Below are 18,506 nucleotides of genomic sequence, written 5' to 3'. Positions count from 1 at the left end.
AACGAGGACCCACTTCACTATAGGATTGTGTGTTATTTTGATGCTTAACACTGATGGTAGATGGTAGATGCTTAAGCCTGATGTTAAATGTTTTGTGAGAGTTCCACCTGTTGAGCTGTGTTGTTTCGGTCAATCTAACTGTTGATTCAGTTTTCACATTGTTGTGGTTTCACCCAGTTAGACTTTGCATGCATTTCTCTCTCTCCCTCTATCTCTTTCTTTCTCTCTCTCTTACTAACATACACACACACACAAACAGAGTGAGTACCTATTGTTCGCGCTCAACTCTTTTCAAATCTTTCTACCTGTGTTAGCAGCTCCTTTGTGTCTGTCTGTTTCCACACACGTGATCTCATGCACCATATGTGGTTTGTCTGCCATATTGTTGTAGTTCTTCCTTCCTTTGTCTACTTCACCCACCTGACATGGTTGAGTCAGCCATAATGCTTTGTATTTCCCCTTTTGTCTTTCATGCCACATACACATACACACACACACACACACACACACACACACACACACATGCTATATATAATTACACCATTAGCTAGAATTTCCAGTTATATTGATGTTTGTTGTACTTGAATAGTTTTGGATGTAGTTGTTATTGTTGAAGTAGAATAAATCCTGTAGTATTGTAAGTTGCATTGGTGGTTTTCGCTTGAATATTGTTGAAGTCAACCTCTGCCGTACAGTAAATTGCCTTTATTGTGTTATTTTATTGATGCTACAGACTCAGCTATAATGATGTTATGACTGAATGTGGGTATTAATCATTTAATCATTTCATCCTCTTATTTGATTAATCTCAGTGAGTTGGTTGTCAGTTCCCTGTCTTCCAGGGTGGTGCCCCCAAGGTGGATTTAATGTGATATAGGAAAATGATGTAGGAACTACATTTTCATAATAACGTACTTGTATACACACTACAGCGACTTCTGGAGTTGTTTTTGAGAGAATTTTACTTTCGCTTCTAAAAAAGCTAAACCGGAAGTGACACAATAGAACGGAGTGCTGTCAAGTTGAACAATAAGAAAGGAATTTTATCACAGGTTCATGCTCACCGTTTAAAAAGGAGTCTAGAAGAGATAGTAAGTGAAAGCCAACATGGCTTCATGGCCAAACATCATATTAGCTCTACTATCTGATTAAAATTATTTAAAATTATTAAAATAATTCAAACTACATAAATTCAAGTGCACTGCTTGTGTTTCTGGACTTCTATAAGGCATTCGATTCAATTGAACATTCTTTGATTATACAAGCCCTGCAGATATTTGGTTTTGGAAATTATTTTATTAATAATATTGCCATGTTTATAAGGACATAAATAGCTCCTTAATTTTATATCTCAACATTTCCAAAAGGTTTCCTATTTCAAGAGGTATACGCCAAGGATTCCCTATTCCTTGTTTTCTGATTTTGATTGTTGCTGAACTTTTGTTTTTAAATATTTCACATAGTCCAGATATTCAAAGTTTAACAATTTTTAACAGAGAGATAAAAATTACACAGCTAGCTGATGAGACAGTATTATTTTTAGGTTAATATTTATTCAAACTACATAAATTCAAGTGCACTGCTTGTGTTTCTGGACTTCTATAAGGCATTCGATTCAATTGAACATTCTTTGATTATACAAGCCCTGCAGATATTTGGTTTTGGAAATTATTTTATTAATAATATTGCCATGTTTATAAGGACATAAATAGCTCCTTAATTTTATATCTCAACATTTCCAAAAGGTTTCCTATTTCAAGAGGTATACACCAAGGATTCCCTATTCCTTGTTTTCTGATTTTGATTGTTGCTGAACTTTTGTTTTTAAATATTTCACATAGTCCAGATATTCAAAGTTTAACAATTTTTGACAGAGAGATAAAAATTACACAGCTAGCTGATGAGACAGTATTATTTTTAGGTTAATATTTATTTTTGGAGAATTTTCAGAAGCTTCAAATATTAAACTCAACATCAACAAAAATGAAATTTTATGTTTATACGAGACTGAAGAGAAACTTATGTTTAATATCCCTGTGAAACGATGTGTAAAATATCTTGGCATTCATATTTCAAAAGATATGGCTCTCAGACAGCAGCTAAATTTTCTTCCAAAAATTAAGTTAATTCTCAACATGTGGCTTTAGAGGGACCTTTCCATTTTTAGAAGAGTGTTATTGACAAAGGCTGAAGGTATGTCAACATTTGTTTATCCTTCTCTGTCACTTTTTGTTAATGATGTACTCTGTAAGGACATTAATAATTTATTTATCGAATTTGTGTGGAAGAATTGGCACCATTATCTCAAACAAGAAATGCTAAGTTTCGAGAGAATGGAAGGGGGATTGAAAATCTTAAATTTTGTTCATTTATGCTGTGCCTTTAAGATTAAGTGGCTTAAAAAATGTTTGAAACTTCTGCAATCATTATGGCATTTAATACCACATAATATATTTAAATATTTAGGTGGCTTAAATTTTCTAATGGGGTGTAACTATACTGTTTCTAAATTGCCGGTAAAACTCTCAAACTTACTCTCAAGGTTATGTTCATTCAATATGTTAATGTTTTGTTGACAATGTTGAGGATATCATTAAAATTAACAGTGAGAAAAATATTTCCCAGCAGCAGATCTTCCTGTCTGCCCACTAGACTGACGCAGACCATTGACTGCACTGATAAAATTAAAATAAAGAAATGAAAACAAGAACAAAATCTCATGATTAAATGTTAAGTAACGGAGTGGTCAAATATAGGTTGAAAATGTATAATGCCCAATGATGTTCATTCTATGGGCAGAGGACATCCCTTTTGGACAGTCTGCTCTCAACCAATTAATGAATAAAAATAAAAGTAAATAAAACTTGTACAACTTGTTCCTCGTATCGATTCACTTCACCATTTACATTCCCCTCTCACTCAAAACACACTGTTTTCCCCTGCAGTGATTGTGACATAGGCTACTATATGATCAGAACTGATAACACCTACACTTGGGTCAGTTCGGTTCCACTCAGGTATTGAACATATTGATATACAGACCTGAGACCTGTGGCAGTAAAAGGGGACCCAACCCAACTCGATTAGACTGAGTAGAATTTGGCCCCGGTCCAACTGCGGTCCCAGGACGGGTCATTATATATTTTGACAGGTGCCGTTGCCCCAGAATTGGACAAGGAGGTAACAAACTTTTGCCAACATCAACCCTTTGGTGTCATGTGTGATGAGAGTACCAACTGAAGCACAAAGAAGGAGTTTGTGATATTGGCCAGATTTTTTGATGAGGAAACTCAAGAGTTTGTCACCAAATTCCTGCATATGCCAGTGTGCAACAATGGAACAGCAGAGCTATGTTTAGGTCTCTGACCACAGTGCTAAGGTAAATGTATACTGTCTATATAAATTACAATACTCTAGGAGGCTGACCACTGACCAGTAATGTTGTACTTTGATTTCTAGTGAGAGAAACATTGACTGGAACAACATGGTGGCCTTTAACACTGATAGCACCAGTCTAATGAAAGGAAGGCATAACTCTGTGGCCAGTGGGATCAAAAAGATTCAGCCATGCCAAATCAACATAGATTGTATTTGTCATCTGGTCCAGCTGGCAACAGGATGTGGCATCAAAGCTCTCCACCAGCAAACTGAAGAGGTCTTAAGTAGCACATATGCTCACTTTGACATCAGGTAAGCATATTGATATTTTGCACATTACACTTACACATAAGAGTGCATTATAGTCTGTGTGGCACATTTGACAGATATTGGATGTCATTTTTGTCCATTTAACCATTTATTTCCTCATTTTTTCTTTAATTTACCTCAACTTTAGTGCCAAGCGATGTGAGCTCTACATGGAGTTTGTTGAGATAATTCAGAGACTCTGAAGCTTCTCAGGTATTGTGCAGCGAGGTGGCTCATCCTGCTGGCCTCCATAAAGTGTGTGCTCAACCACTGGAATGCACTGTAGGCATATTTTGACAGTCACAAGAACGTGGAGAAGCCTGGCAAGGTGAAAATGCTGGCAGGCCATTTAGCCAGCAAGGACACAAAGTTCTTCATCCCCTTCCTCTCCTGCACTCTAAAACTACTGGCAGATTTCAAAGTTGCGTTTCAGGTGAGCTGATAAGATAAATTTATCGCATCTTATCACCAGTGAATACTTGTGTTGTGGATAGCTTAAAGGATAATTCCTGCGTGATACTCAGATGGTTCTTTGGCTTGAGAATTATATTTTAATGTCCATTCTATTCCCACATTCTCTCCCAAATTAATACATTTTTTATTAAAATATGTCTCATGTCTAGGACCCCTGCTTTTGTTAGTGTATTGTTTTCATACAATTGTGTATTTGGGGTTTCCATATGTTCAATTTTATATTACTCTTTATCATTACCAACTCCTCAAGAACCACCCTTGCTAATTACATCATATTTTATAACTGATAAATCCTTCATGTGTTTCTAGGCTGAAGGGGTGATGGTGCACAGGCTGCACAAGGAGATGACCAGCCTGGTAGGAAGATGCCTGGGAAGATTTCTCCCTGCCCACCTTAAGGCTGATGTCCCACTGAAGGACATCAAATTCAAGGAGACCAGCCTACAGTGTGGAATGGATGACCTTTCCTCTTCAGTTCCAAAGATGTGTAAGTAAGCATTATTGTGTAATCCAAATCAGTTTACCTGATAAAGAAATAACTGAAATTCCATCATACAATGGCTGTAATTGTGCATCTGATCATATGTTGTAGGGCAGTGAGAGGCTTCTTTGTAGCTGTGACCACAAAGATGATGACAACATTTCTTTTGAACATCATCCTCCAAAACCGTGTTGGATCCAGACTCACAGCACCAGTTTTCCCCAAGCTCAGGTGCAGTAATGAAACTATTTTTTTTTTTTTTTAATTTATGTCATTAGTTGTTTATTTTATTATAATTAGTTACAGAAGTTACAGAAATGAAAAAAAGGGCACCTCCTCCAAGCACATCAACGTGGGGCCCCACTGGGTTGAGTGAATATTAGTTTATGCCAGAGATTCACATGAGTTCACACCAGAGGGGCAAATTATTCTGTATTCTGTCCTGAAATTCTTAAAATTAAAAGTATTTAACATAAAAATGCTGTTGCAGTGTACTTATTATTTTGTTATTTTCTTTCTTTAAAAGTCACCAGTATGCAGGAAACAAAGTCTCTGAACCTTAGACTTTTAACAACCTCCTCCCCCTTTGGTTTCAAAATTATCCCTATTTTTGAGGTCTCAAGGTGGCAACTATGGGTCTTGGTTCCTCAGAACCGGGTGGACCTGTGAAGACCTCTAGTAGTAAGTCACAAACCTCAGAGCTAGCATATGAACATGGGCACAAAATGTGGTTAAAGTATCTCAAAGTAAAGCAAAGGAAGTGATTCTTGTGTGGGCGGTCCAAACTTTTTAAGTGTAAAATGTGGTGAAGATTGAAACAAATTTGAAGGCTGCAAAAAACTTTTACATGTTTTGGACTTAAAGAGGCAATAATATGCCCCTTTTCCAAGGCCTCAATAAAAGGTCTTAATAAAATGTGTTTGTATCAACTCATCCTGTCTAAACAACCCTGCTCAGAACAGCCAGTTTTAATGTAAATAAACTTAGATTTGGTGTGATTTAATTGCAATAAATGGATCAAAAGGATCCTGAAATAACTACATCATGTCCACATGACAACAAGCAAACAACTGTTGAAATGCTTGTTTTCTGAATGGAGTTCAGATTGATCAGAGCTACGCTAACATTGTCGCTCCCCCGTCAACACTCAAAATAACGTCATCTAAAGGCATAAATACAACAGCTTTGTTATTGTTTATACACATTGATATCTACAGACTGTGTAACATTAAAATCATATAAACTCACCAGCATTTAAGATGTTTATTATTGATGACAACAGCTGAAGTGGTGTGTGACTCTGGTGTTAGCTAGGCTGAGAAGCCAGTTTGAAGATAAATCCACTTAATCCCAAAAGTTTAAAAAACAAAGTCCCCCCGCCGGTAAACTGCTCTGGATCAAAGCAGAATCAGGTTTTTATTCCTCCAGAAGACAAGGAAGCAGCTGCAGCAGCAGTGACGCAGGACACTTTGTCTGCTCCTCGGCTGGCTCTCTCCTGCAGAGCTCACTTGAGCATGTGTTGACAAGCAGTGGCTCTGTCTCCCAGTCCAGCCCTGCCATACGGGTGAATTTTTTGCCCTTAGCTTAGCTTATTTTATCCTAGCTTCGCCCCATGTTACATAAGAAGGAGCAAGAAATCTGAATGGCCTGTTGAATCACATGAGGACAGAGCAAGCCAGCCCACACCAAACTGACAGGGACCCAAATACATATGCACAAGCACTGAGAAAGTGAGTTTTTCTTAATATGACCCCTTTAAGTCAAACTGGAGGGTGTTCAAAAATGGCTGTGGCCTGCAATGAGAGGTGTATTCATCCAAGAAATCCAAAGAAAAAAGGAGTTTAGTTTTTATCTCATTTATATTCAAAGTGTAAAATTGGCTGTTCAGAGTGCCACCATGGGGTCAGGTTTTTGTTATTATCTCTGCCAGGCGTAAGTCTGGAGGGGATCATGCATTTGGTTGTGTGTCCTTTGTGTGTCTGTCCCCAGCTAATCTCACCTACTACTGGACCCATCAGCCTAATATTTTTTGTGCACATTTATGACTGGACCTCTTGTGGTTGTGGTGATTCGCAGTTTTGGAAAAATTCTTTATGAGCCTAAGCTTAGACTTTCATCTTTTCAGTAGTCCTCGCCATTTTACGATATCTGTTATGACATAGATAAAGGCATTTCTGGCCAGGCTAAAAAACAAAGCTTTGGACTTATTTTCCTGTTTATTGTTGCCTTATTAAGTTTATACAGTATGGACATTGTGTCCAAGGTTTGTCTCCATGTCGGCCAGTCTTTCTGCCGACATGGGAGTTTATTTGAGGATTTTCAGTCAGGATTTAGAGCGCATCATAGCACAGAGACAGCACTGGTGAAAGTCACAAATGATCTCCTAACTGCATCAGACAAAGGATTTCTCTCAATACTTGTCTTGTTAGATCTTAGTGCCGCATTCGACACAACTTACCATCACATCCTATTACAGAGACTGGAACATTTAATTGGCATTAAAGGAACTACATTAAGCTGGTTTAAGTCCTATTTATCAGACCAATTTCAGTTTGTACACGTTAATGATGAATCCTCCATCAAGGCAAAAGTTAGACACAGAGTTCCACAAGGTTCTGTGCTTGGACCAATACTATTTGCCTTGTATATGCTTTCTTTAGGTAATATTATTAGGAAACACTCCATAAATTTTCATTGTTGATACCCAATTATATTTATCAATGAAACCTGATGAAACCAATCAGTTAAACAAACTCTAAGCATGCCTTAAGGACATAAAGACCCGGATGACCTGCAACTTTCTACCATTAAACCCAGATAAAACTGAAATTATTGTGCTTGGCCCTAAACACCTTAGAAACACATTATCTAATGATATTGCTACTCTGGATGGCATTACCCTGGCCTCCAGCACCACCGTAAGGCGTCTGGGAGTTATCTTTGATCAGGATATGTCCTTTAACTCCCACATAAATCAAATTTCAAAGACTACCTTTTTCATTTACCTAATATTGATGATTGAAAGATGCAGAAAAACGAGTCCATGCATTTGTTACTTCTAGGCCGGGTTATTGCAATTCCTTATTATCAGGCTGCCCTAACAAGTCCCTAAAGACTCTCCAGCTGGTCCAGAATGCAGCTGCATGTGTACTAACAAAAACTAGAAAAAGAGATCATATTACTCCCATTTTAGCTTCGCTACATTGGCTTCCTGTAAAATCTAGAATAGAATTTAAAATCCTTCTCTTAACTTACAAAGCCCTTAATGGTCAGGCACCATCATATCTTGAAGAGCTCATAGTACCGTATTACCCCACTAGAACACTGCACTCCCAGAATGCAGACTTGCTGCTGTCCTAGTCTTTAAAAGTAGAATGGGAGGCAGAGCTTTCAGCTATCAGGCTCCTCTCCTATGGAACCATCTTCCAGGTTTGGTCCGGGGGACAGACACCCTCTCTGCGTTTAAGAGTAGGCTTAAAACTTTCCTTTTTGATAAAGCTTGTAATTAGAGCCGGTCAGGTCGCCTCCTCCTCCTCCTCAACATCTGTATGCATTCATGTACCATCATTGTGTTGATGGCATGTTACTAACTTGGCTTCTTCCCCAGAGTTTTTTGTCCTTTCTTTCTTTCTCAACCCAAAGCAGATGGCCTCCCACCAAGAGCTGGGTTCTGCTTGAGGTTTCTACCCGTTAAAGGGGAGTTTTTCCTTACCACTGTCGCCAAGTGCTTGCTCATGGGGGAATTGTTGGTCTCTGTAAATTAAAGAGTACAAGAGTACAGTCTAGAGCTGCTCTATGTGAAAAGTGCCCTGAGATGACTTTTGTTGTGATTTGGCACTATATAAATAAAAATTGATTGATTGATTGATTGACTTTGTGCCAGGGAGCTGGTAAGGTAAAGTCCATTTGGTGTCTGGTCCAACTGGATGTGTGTGTATATATATATATATATATATATATATATACACAGTATTTATGTATATGCATGAGAGTATGCATGTTTGTGTAAGTGATTAGAACCTGTATATACTGTATGTATGTGCAAGTGAAGTTTTCAATTTTGGCTGAGGTGGCTTCTCATAGATTTTCCACCTCACATTCACACACCATTTGTTATTGTACCAAGGGGACACTAGGACCCATGCAGTGGTGATGTAAGGGTAGTGGTAGGTATTCAAACACAGTGAGATATTGTAATAATTAAATAATAATTAAATGGGTCTGTTTTAACTTTTATTGTAGGATGAGAAGCTGTAAAAAAGATACCTGGTACATAACATATTCATTTAAAATATCGCAAATTCATCTTTATGTTGCACCTAATTTGTAACAGTGCTCTTGTGGTTATTTTAGTATTGTTTTGTTATGATTCATAGCAGTTATTGACAGGTGTGGTCTGTGTACTGGGAGTCCTGTCACTGTTGATAGTGGTATGGTTTGATAGCACTGTGTTTTTATTTGAATTATTGTTTTTTTTTTTAATCCCTTTTCACAGGTAGGATACTCCCAGCACTCTACCATTGGGTGGTTGGTTCCCCGGCCGTGGTACACCTGTCTGCCCTCTCCTTTTCCTCCCTTTTTAGAGGTATTAATTCCTGTTTTTAATAAATTAAGTTTATACACTTATAAACAAAGTTCGGGAACCAAAGACCACGCCTTGTACGCAACCCATTTCTGCACCACAGGGTATTTAAACACACCATATCCGCAGCTTGCAAGCATCCTGTGACACACCAGCATAAACTTAAAAAACTTCTTACTCACATCATGGAGTCCCCCGGCGTCCGATCTTTCCGGCAGCCTCGCCTGCGCTCCTCGGTTTCCCTCATCCCGGCCTCTCGGCCCTCATCATCCGTCAACGACAGTATCGTCGAGCCCTCGATCCCCAGCGGCTCCAGGGGAAGGTCCCGTACTCGGCATATACATCCCACCACCCCAGCATCCCTTCCTCCTCAGTGGCTCCTATCTCTGCTGCCCCTTCCCTCCCGGCCATCTCAGCCGCTCCTCCACCTGCACCAACCTCGGCAGCCGGTCAGACAGCACAAACAACAGCTGGCCCCAACAGCTCCACGAGTTATACCCAACCTTTTCCCCCCCTTTCTTCTCTTCATCCTCCCTGCCACCTCCCCTACCTCCCTCCTCCCCACCACCCGCACTCTAGCATTACCTGTACTACAGCACCTGCACCTCCTTATCCAACTGCCTCACACACGGCCAGCCTCTGCCTTTTCCTGGCTCCCGCACATCCATCTAGCAACTACACCCTGGTCACCGCCCAGCCACCAGTGCGCCCCCCAGCATCCGCCCGGCCCTCCCCTGTGTCTCCCACCCTCAGGCAGCAGATCCTAACCGGTAATTACATTTATCTCGCTCAACTCATTCACCCTACATCAATCAATCCTCACATCCCTAGGGAACTGCTCACCTCATTCGGCCCCTTGGAACTTAAACAGCCACTTCCTGCCCGCTCCAAGGACCTCACAGTCGCCGAGTTCGCTTTTGCTTTCTCACTGTATAGGGACATAATTTGTTCAGCCTTCCCCGACCGCAGGTCCGAGCTCGATGATTACTTGTCATTAATTCTCGAACTGGCCTTGCGTTTCGGAGGCAACGGTTTCTATACCTATCATATCCTCTTCGCCTCCCAAGCCGCCGGTCGCCTCCAACAGTTCAACCAGGGCACGTACTGGGGAACACTGGACCACGAGCTATACTGCCGAGTTTTTGCAGCTCGCGATTCTCTGCACTGCGAAATGTGCGGCGCCCCTTCCCATCCCGCCGCAGCATGCACCCTCTCCGCCCCCCTGCCCCGCGCCTCGGTAACAGACAAGCGAAGCCCAGCCATGCCATACCACTTGCCATCGGCGGCTCCCCCACCATCCATCACCCCCAAACCTGCCTTAGATCACCCGTCCATCCTCGGCCCCCTCCCCAAAGGCATGGACAGGAGAGGGAGACCTTTCCTCTACCAGGGAGGACGGATGATCTGCAATAACTTCAACGACCTCGGTTGCAGCTCCTCCAGCTGCAAATTCCTCCACACTTGTTTATTCTGTGGGGGAGCCCATGCCAGAGCCACATGCCCACACAACCCGACAAAGCAACAGCTGTAGTCAGCCCAATCGGAGTGGCAACCAGGAAGTTGCTAGAGCAGCCCAAAAAAAAAAAAAAAAAAATTTCAACTCATTGTCCGAAGCCCCCGTCATACGGTCTCACCACAATGATTTCCGCATTCACTGATCTCGGCGTTCCCCTGTCTCCAGAGAAAATAGAAGGCCCAAGCACATCCTTGGAATTCCTCGGCATCACCCTCAACTCCATTACACTCCAAGCATCTCTGCCTACTGAGAAACTCCACCGCATTTCTCTACTCATTCAAAACTTTCTCATGGCCAACACATGCACCAAACGTCAATTACTCTCTCTGCTGGGCCATTTCAACTACGCCACCCGCATCATCCCTCAGGGCCAATCCTTCTTGTCACACCTTCTCTCCATAGCCACCGCCGTCCCATCCATCCATGACCACATCACGCTAGACAGCCGCCGACACCGCCCCTTCAGTCGGCTTTGGCGGTTACTACGGCGGCAGATGGTTCTCTGCCGAATGGCCACCCGACTCCTCTTCCCTGGCCCCTTCCTCCACCATTTCGGAAATGTACCCGATTATCATTGCTGTCATCCTTTGGGGGCATGAATGGTCCAAAAAGACCATCGCCATCCACTCTGACAACAGCGCCGTCGTCGACATCCTCAACAAAGGCCGGTCACACAATCTGGACATCATGCAGTTCGTGCGCAAGCTCACATTGGTTTCAGCCCAGCACCAGTTCATCATCCGATCACTCCACATTCCAGGCCACAAAACGCAATCGCTGATTCACTCTCTCATTTCCTGTTTCAGAAATTCAGACAACTAGCTCCAGTCTCCAACCCTCTTCCAACTCCAGTCCCACCGTTTTCAGCCACAATCTACAACTGAACCCGCAACTGGAACAACTGGTCACCTTTTCATGGGACAACATCATCAACAGCGTCGCCCCTCGAACACTATCTTCGTACCTCACTGGCTGGAATTCCTTTAAAGCCTTTCACGTCTCCCACGGATTCCCTTCACTGGACATTCTTAACCTCTCCTGCTTCATTACATTCTCCCACATTCAACTCAAGATCAAGTCTTCCACCATACAGACTTACCTCAGTGGAATCAATTTCTTTGTTAAATTGATTTCCGGAGCACCATGCCCAGCCTTGTCCCACTCTCATATTAATATGTTAATTAAAGGTCTCCGCAAGGCGGAACCGCACCCCGCACCAAAACGTTCACCCCTCACGTCGGACCTTCTGGTCCGATGCATTCACACACTCCGCACAGGCTACTTGTCTCCCCACATAGACAAAACCCTAGAGTCCATGTTTTTACTAGCCTTTTTTGGCTTCCTACGCTGCTCAGAAATCACAGCTCCTTCCTACTCCTTTGATCCATCACTACACGCCACATTGTCCGACATCTCTTTCCACTCTTCAGACACACTCATCTACCACCTCAAACGCAGCAAGACTAACCAGTCGGGTCAACCTCAACCCATCTACCTTTTCCGCCTAGATTCATACATAAGTCCTTACGAACCCATCCATGAGTACATCAACACAAGACTAGCCAACTGAGCTTCCCCTCAAGACCCTCTGTTCATCACGGAAACGGGAAGGGTAGCAACACATTTTTGGTTCCATCACCACATGCGCTCAGTACTTGCCAGATCCGGAATACCCCCAGACCATTTCTCAGGACACTCATTCCGCATTGGAGCCGCTTCCACTGCCTCTAGACAAGGCATTCCCAACAACGTCATCAAAATCCTCGGCCGTTGGTCATCCCCCGCCTATCATACCTACATCCATCACGACCTGGATAACATTAAGAAATCCCATTCTCACCTCTCTGGTTGAAGTCTCTTTGGGGGCCTCGTACAGATGCCGGATCATCGAGACAGCACCCCCACCCTGAGTCTCAACCCCCTGTTCCCACTTACCTCCCCGACGTCAACGCCTCTCCTCCTTTCATCTATCACTCTCCTATCCACTCCCTCCTTCCCCTCTTTCCCGCCTGCTCTTCTTTCTCCCCATCCCTCGACCCTCATCCCCTCGACCCCTACCCCCTCATCCCGCATCCCACGACCTCGACCCTCACCCCCGCATCCTCACACCCCCGACCCTCTCCCTTCCCCCATCCATCCTTCCCTCTCCAACCATCCCTTTAACTATCCTTCCTCCTTTTCACCCTGCCTTCCATCACACTCCCAACAAAATTAAATTTAAATTAAATCCATATTCTAGAAGGAGTGGTCTTGGTTAGTGAAATAGCCATTTATAGCAACTAACCCACAGAGATGGTGTCAGATTGCAAAAGACTGCAGTAGTATTTACTTTCTAAGTATTTACAATATGTTGCAACAGATAAATGACTTGGCCTCTTGGGGATGAATCCACATGTTAAACTGCAAGGGGAGTAACGCTGCTGACTGGTCTGTGTTGATGTCACTGTTGACAGTGGAATGGTTTGTTAGTGTTGTGTTTTCATTTGAATTATTGGTTTGGTTTGTTTTATTCTTTTTCACAGATAGGATACTCCCAGCACTCAACCAATGGGTGGTTGGATTCCCTGGCTGTGGTACAACTGTCTGTCCTCTCCTCTTCCACCCTTACTAGAAGTATTAGTTCCTGCTTTTAATAAATAGCCATTTATGGCAGCTAACCCACAGATATCCTGTAAGATTGCAAAAGACTGCAGAAGCATTTACATTATGTTTCAACGGGTAAATGACTGGGCCACCTGGGGATGAATCCTCATGTTAAACTGCGAGGGGAGTGATGCTGCTGACTTTGGTTATGGCCTTGGTCGATGGTCAATCAATCAGGAATGTCCTGGGTGACTGGATTAAGGTTAGTAAAAAAGATTGAAAGAAACATACCACGCTATTTGCATGGAGATCATTTCAATGCTCATGTTAAGTTTTTGCAAGTAATCACTAACAAAAATACAGCTAAACAAGGTGTCAATTAACACTGTTTCTTTGTTTTATAGCCACAGATTAAGACTGATCGTCAATCATGAAGGCCAGAGCTTGTAGAAAAACAGTGGTCAGCTTTTGCTGTTTGAAGTTTGCTGCCATCTCCCTTTTCCTGGCTGTGTTTGTCCTCATCTTTTTTCTTTTTAACATGGACGTCCTGGAGGTGAGAATTTGGTCTTGAGTGGGACTGCTTGAAGGGTGGACCCTGTTTGAAATAGTCAGATTTAAGGACATTGTTTTCATATGCAATATGGCTTTGGATGACAGTAATGTCCTTCATCCATATTTCTAAACAAATGCAATTCGAGGAAAATGGCCTCCTTCTCAATGGTAGAATAACGTTTCTGATGGCGATTCAATTTTTTAGAGAAGTAGGCAACCGGCCTATCTATCCCTGATACATCAGTCTGCAGTAACACTGCCCCCACTCCAACATCACAAGCATCCACTGCCAGCTTGAATGGGACAGAGAAGTCCGGAGCCACCAATACTGGTTCACTAGCTAGGATAGCTTTAACCATTTCCAGTGCTTTTTGACAGTCTGCCGACCAGCTAAACCTCACTCCCTTCTTCAGCAAGTTTGTTAGTGGTGTTGTCACCGCTGCGAAGTTGGGGACAAACCGCCTATAAAATCCACACATGCCTAAAAGGCGCATTAGCTGACGTTTCGTTTTTGGAACCGGCATGTCTAAAATGGCCTGCACCTTGGCAGTCCTTGGCCTCACTGAACCTTGACCAACCTGGTGCCCCAAGTATGTGACCTGCCCCTTTCCAATCTCACACTTGGGCAAGTTGACTACCAACCCTGCTTGCTCAAGCCGTTCAAACAACTGTCTCATATGTTGCACGTGATCAGACCATGAAGAGCTATAGCAAACCACATCATCTAAATAGGTTACAGTGTTCTGTAATCCGGAGGTTACCAGATTCATTAACCTCTGAAAGGTTGCTGGCGCGTTCTTCATGCCAAACGGGAGAGCTCGACAGCGATACAAACATTCCTGCGTCACAAAGGCAGATACATCTTTTGCCCTTTCTGTCAACGGCACTTGCCAGTAGCCTTTTAACAAGTCAAACTTTGAGACATATTGTGCCTTGCCGATCTTGTCAATGCAGTCTTCTAACCTGGGTATGGGATAAGCGTCAGTTTTGGTAACATTATTAACCTTTCGGTAATCAATGCAAGGTCGTACGCTTAAATCGGGTTTGGGAACAGGGACTAAGGGAGAACTCCATTCACTTGAGCCCTGTTCAATGACACCAATTTCTTCCATATAAAGCAACTCTGACTTCACCTGAGCCCATTTTTGTGGGTTAATGCGGTACGGATGTTGCTTAATGGGGGTTGCCTCACCAGTGTCTACATCATGGGTTATTAACTTCGTCAAGCCAGGGGTATCTTTAAACAAAGAACTATACTGGTCCACTAGATGTACTACATCCTCTCTCTGCTCTGTAGTGAGGTAACTGAGTGTCTCTCTGAGATTGGCCAGGGCGCTGGAATTCTTGAGCCTAGCTGTAACAGGCTCCACTGACCCATCATCATCATCATCATCCTCACTCGCCTCCTCTTCCACAGCAACTTGAGAGGTTATACACACGGTGGACGAAGTGTCACGGGTATAATAAGGTTTCAAGAGATTGATGTGACATACTCGTGATTTGTGCCTCCGGTCGGGGGTCTCAACAACATAATTGCAAGCACCCACTTTCTTAATAACCTTATACGGACCATAGAATTTCACCCCTAGCTTATCTCCACCCATGGGCAACAAAACCAGAACCTGGTCCCCTGCCTTGAAGGTACGTTTCACTGCCTTCTTGTCATACTGAGCCTTCATCTTTCCCTTAGCTGCTTCCAAGTTACTCCTGGCCAAGTCACAAGCTGTATGCAGCCGGTCCTTGAAGGATGCTACATACTGCAAAACTCCACTGGGAGCGTCTGTCTGCCCGGCTGACTGCAACAGCTGTTCTTTCACCATCCTCAGCGGTCCTCTCACTTGATGTCCATAAACCAACTCGAAAGGGCTAAAACCGGTAGCCTCATTCACAGAGTCTCTAATAGCGAACAACAGAAATGGCATAGCTACATCCCAGTCATTTGAGTAACCAACACAATAGGTTTTAATCATAGACTTTAAAGTCTGGTGGTACCTCTCGATTGCACCTTGGGACTGAGGATGATAGGCAGATGACATAATTTGTTTAATTCCCAGCTCATGCATCACTTCCTGAAATGCACCAGAAGTGAAGTTGGACCCACGATCATGTTGGACTTCTAGTGGTAAACCTACCCTAGAAAAGAAATGGAGCAAAGCCTCCACTATGACCCTGGTTTTAATTGACTTCAATGGCACAGCCTCTGGAAACCTCGTAGAAACATCCATAATAGTCAGGAGGTACTCATTCCCTTTCTTAGTTTTTGGCAAAGGGCCAACACAATCAATCATTACCCTTGAAAAGGGTTCCTCCATGACCGGTAGAGGGCAGAGGGGAGCAGCTGGGATGGTCTGGTTGGGCTTGCCTACAACCTGACAAGCATGACAACTACGGCAGTACGACACCACGTCCTTATGCATTTTGGGCCAGTAGAAATGTCTGCTGATTTTCTCCTGAGTTTTCCGGATGCCTAAATGACCAGCCATGGATACTTCATGGGCTAAACGCAGGACTTCCTCCCTAAAACTCTCAGGCAGCACAACTTGAGTCCTAACGGTCCATGTCTCCTCAGCAGGACGATCACGAGGCCGCCATTTCCTCAACAGGACTCCATCTTGGATAAAGAAGCCTTCAGCTACCTCTTTCATGTCCTCAGCACTAGCAGCTGTCTGTCTCAATGGAGCTACAGAAGGATCCTTTTCCTGCTCTAATATGAGGGCTTCCCGAGTGAACTGAGAGCAAGGTGACACTTCAGCTAGCCTAGCGAAAAAGGTATCAGCCAACCCACCAGACAGTTCCTCCTGCTCGCTGGAATTTCCTTTCTCAGCAGCCAGAGCCTGAGCACGTGTCACCACACAAGCTGTAAACACCTCGGGGTGTTCTCTCTCCAAAGCCATGGTCTCTGGGACTTCACAAGGTTTCTCACACACAACTGGTGTCACGCAAACCTGAGTACCGGCCAAATCATTTCCCAACACAAAGGCAACCCCTTCAACTGGCAAGGAAGGTACAACGCCGACCACTACCGGCCCATTTACAATGTTAGACTCCAGAAATATCCGGTGCAAAGGAGCACTAATAAAACCACCTCCCACACCCTTCACTGGGGTAGAAGCTTTTAAATAGGTGGCGGGCGAGAGATCTATAATACCCTGAACCAATAAAGACTGTGTGGCCCCTGTGTCCCTCAGGATGGATATAGGGACCATTTCCCTATCAGGTGCCCCAGAAACAGCCCCCCTTGACACAAAACCTTCAAACCCCTTTGCTACTGGGCAGGATGGCAGGTTCACGCTGTCCACTTCACAAAGACCAATCTGTGGGTGGGCATTTATCAACCCCACAACTTTCTCGTCCCCATTTCTTCTCCTGAGACCAGGACAACTGGACTTTATATGGCCAGGCTTTTTGCAATAATGACAGATGACATCACTTCTAGGAAGGAAAGGCTTCTCATACCTTTTCCCTGGTCCTTGAGACCGCAGGGAGGGAAGAGTAGGCTTAACCACGCTAGCCTCTGTAGGCCTGTCAGTGGTAGCCTGCCTCCTATCCTGTCTGCCAACCTTGCTTTTCCAAGGCGCCTCTCTGTGCGTTAACTCGTAAGAATCTGCTGCCATAGCAGCTCCTCTCAGCTCTGTAACGCCTCTCTCATTTAGATGTATTTCCATGTGCCGGGGTAAACTGGTTTTAAACTGCTCCACTAGTATAAGTTGTCGCAACTCTTGAAAGGTATGTGTGTTGGTACTTGCTAACCACCTGTCAAACACAACTTCCTGTTGCCTAGCCAAATCAAGGAAAGTCTCACCTTGTTTCCGCTGCAGAGACCTGAACTTCTGTCGGTAGGCTTCTGGCACCACCTCATAGGCTGCCAAAACCACCTTCCTCACAGCATCATAGTCTCGGCTGTCAGATGCATCTAAGGCTGCATAAGCTTCTTGAGCTTTACCCTCAAGCACACTCTGGATAAGCAGCGTCCACCTATTCTTAGGCCACTCTAGCTCTTTGGCTACTTTCTCAAAAGCTTCGAAGAAAGAGGCCACATCATCACCGTTAAATTTTGGCATGAGTCTTAAACAGCTGGAAACATCAAAACGAGCCTCGTGCTTGCGTTGTAGGACACTATGGTTAGCTTTAAGCTTCTCTTGCTCCAATGCCAACCTTGCCAACTCAAGTTTCTGCTCTTGCTCTCTTGCTGCCATTTTTGCCAGCTCAAGTTGAAACATCCGCTCCCCTTCTCTCGCTCTTTCTCTCTCTCTCTCCTCCCTCTCTCTCTCCTGTACCGGATCATGCAGGTGTAACGCTGAAATGAGGGTCTCCACAATTTCTGGCTTTCTAGCCTCTGGATTTATCTCGACCTCACAATACTGAGCTACCGCAAGCAAATCTTCTTTTCTAAGCTTACGCAACTCATTTCGCCCAAAATCGCTCCCACAAAACTCTTCTACTCTGAAAGTAGCCATAGCCACCGTTAGTGAGCGCTCACCGGTGGGGGTAACCAAAGGAGACAAGGGCCTCACAAAAATTACCTCTAAGGTAACTTATCAGATGGCCATAAACTAAACGTATAACCTGCTAACAGGAGGTAGCTCATAGGTCACTCTATTCTCAGAGATCGATGCAAACATAAGTCACAC

Source organism: Thunnus albacares, chromosome 23 (genome assembly GCF_914725855.1).
Source record: "Thunnus albacares chromosome 23, fThuAlb1.1, whole genome shotgun sequence".
NCBI lineage: Eukaryota > Metazoa > Chordata > Actinopteri > Scombriformes > Scombridae > Thunnus > Thunnus albacares.
The sequence above is the reverse complement of the archived record's forward strand: the minus strand, read 5'-3'. Positions refer to the sequence as shown.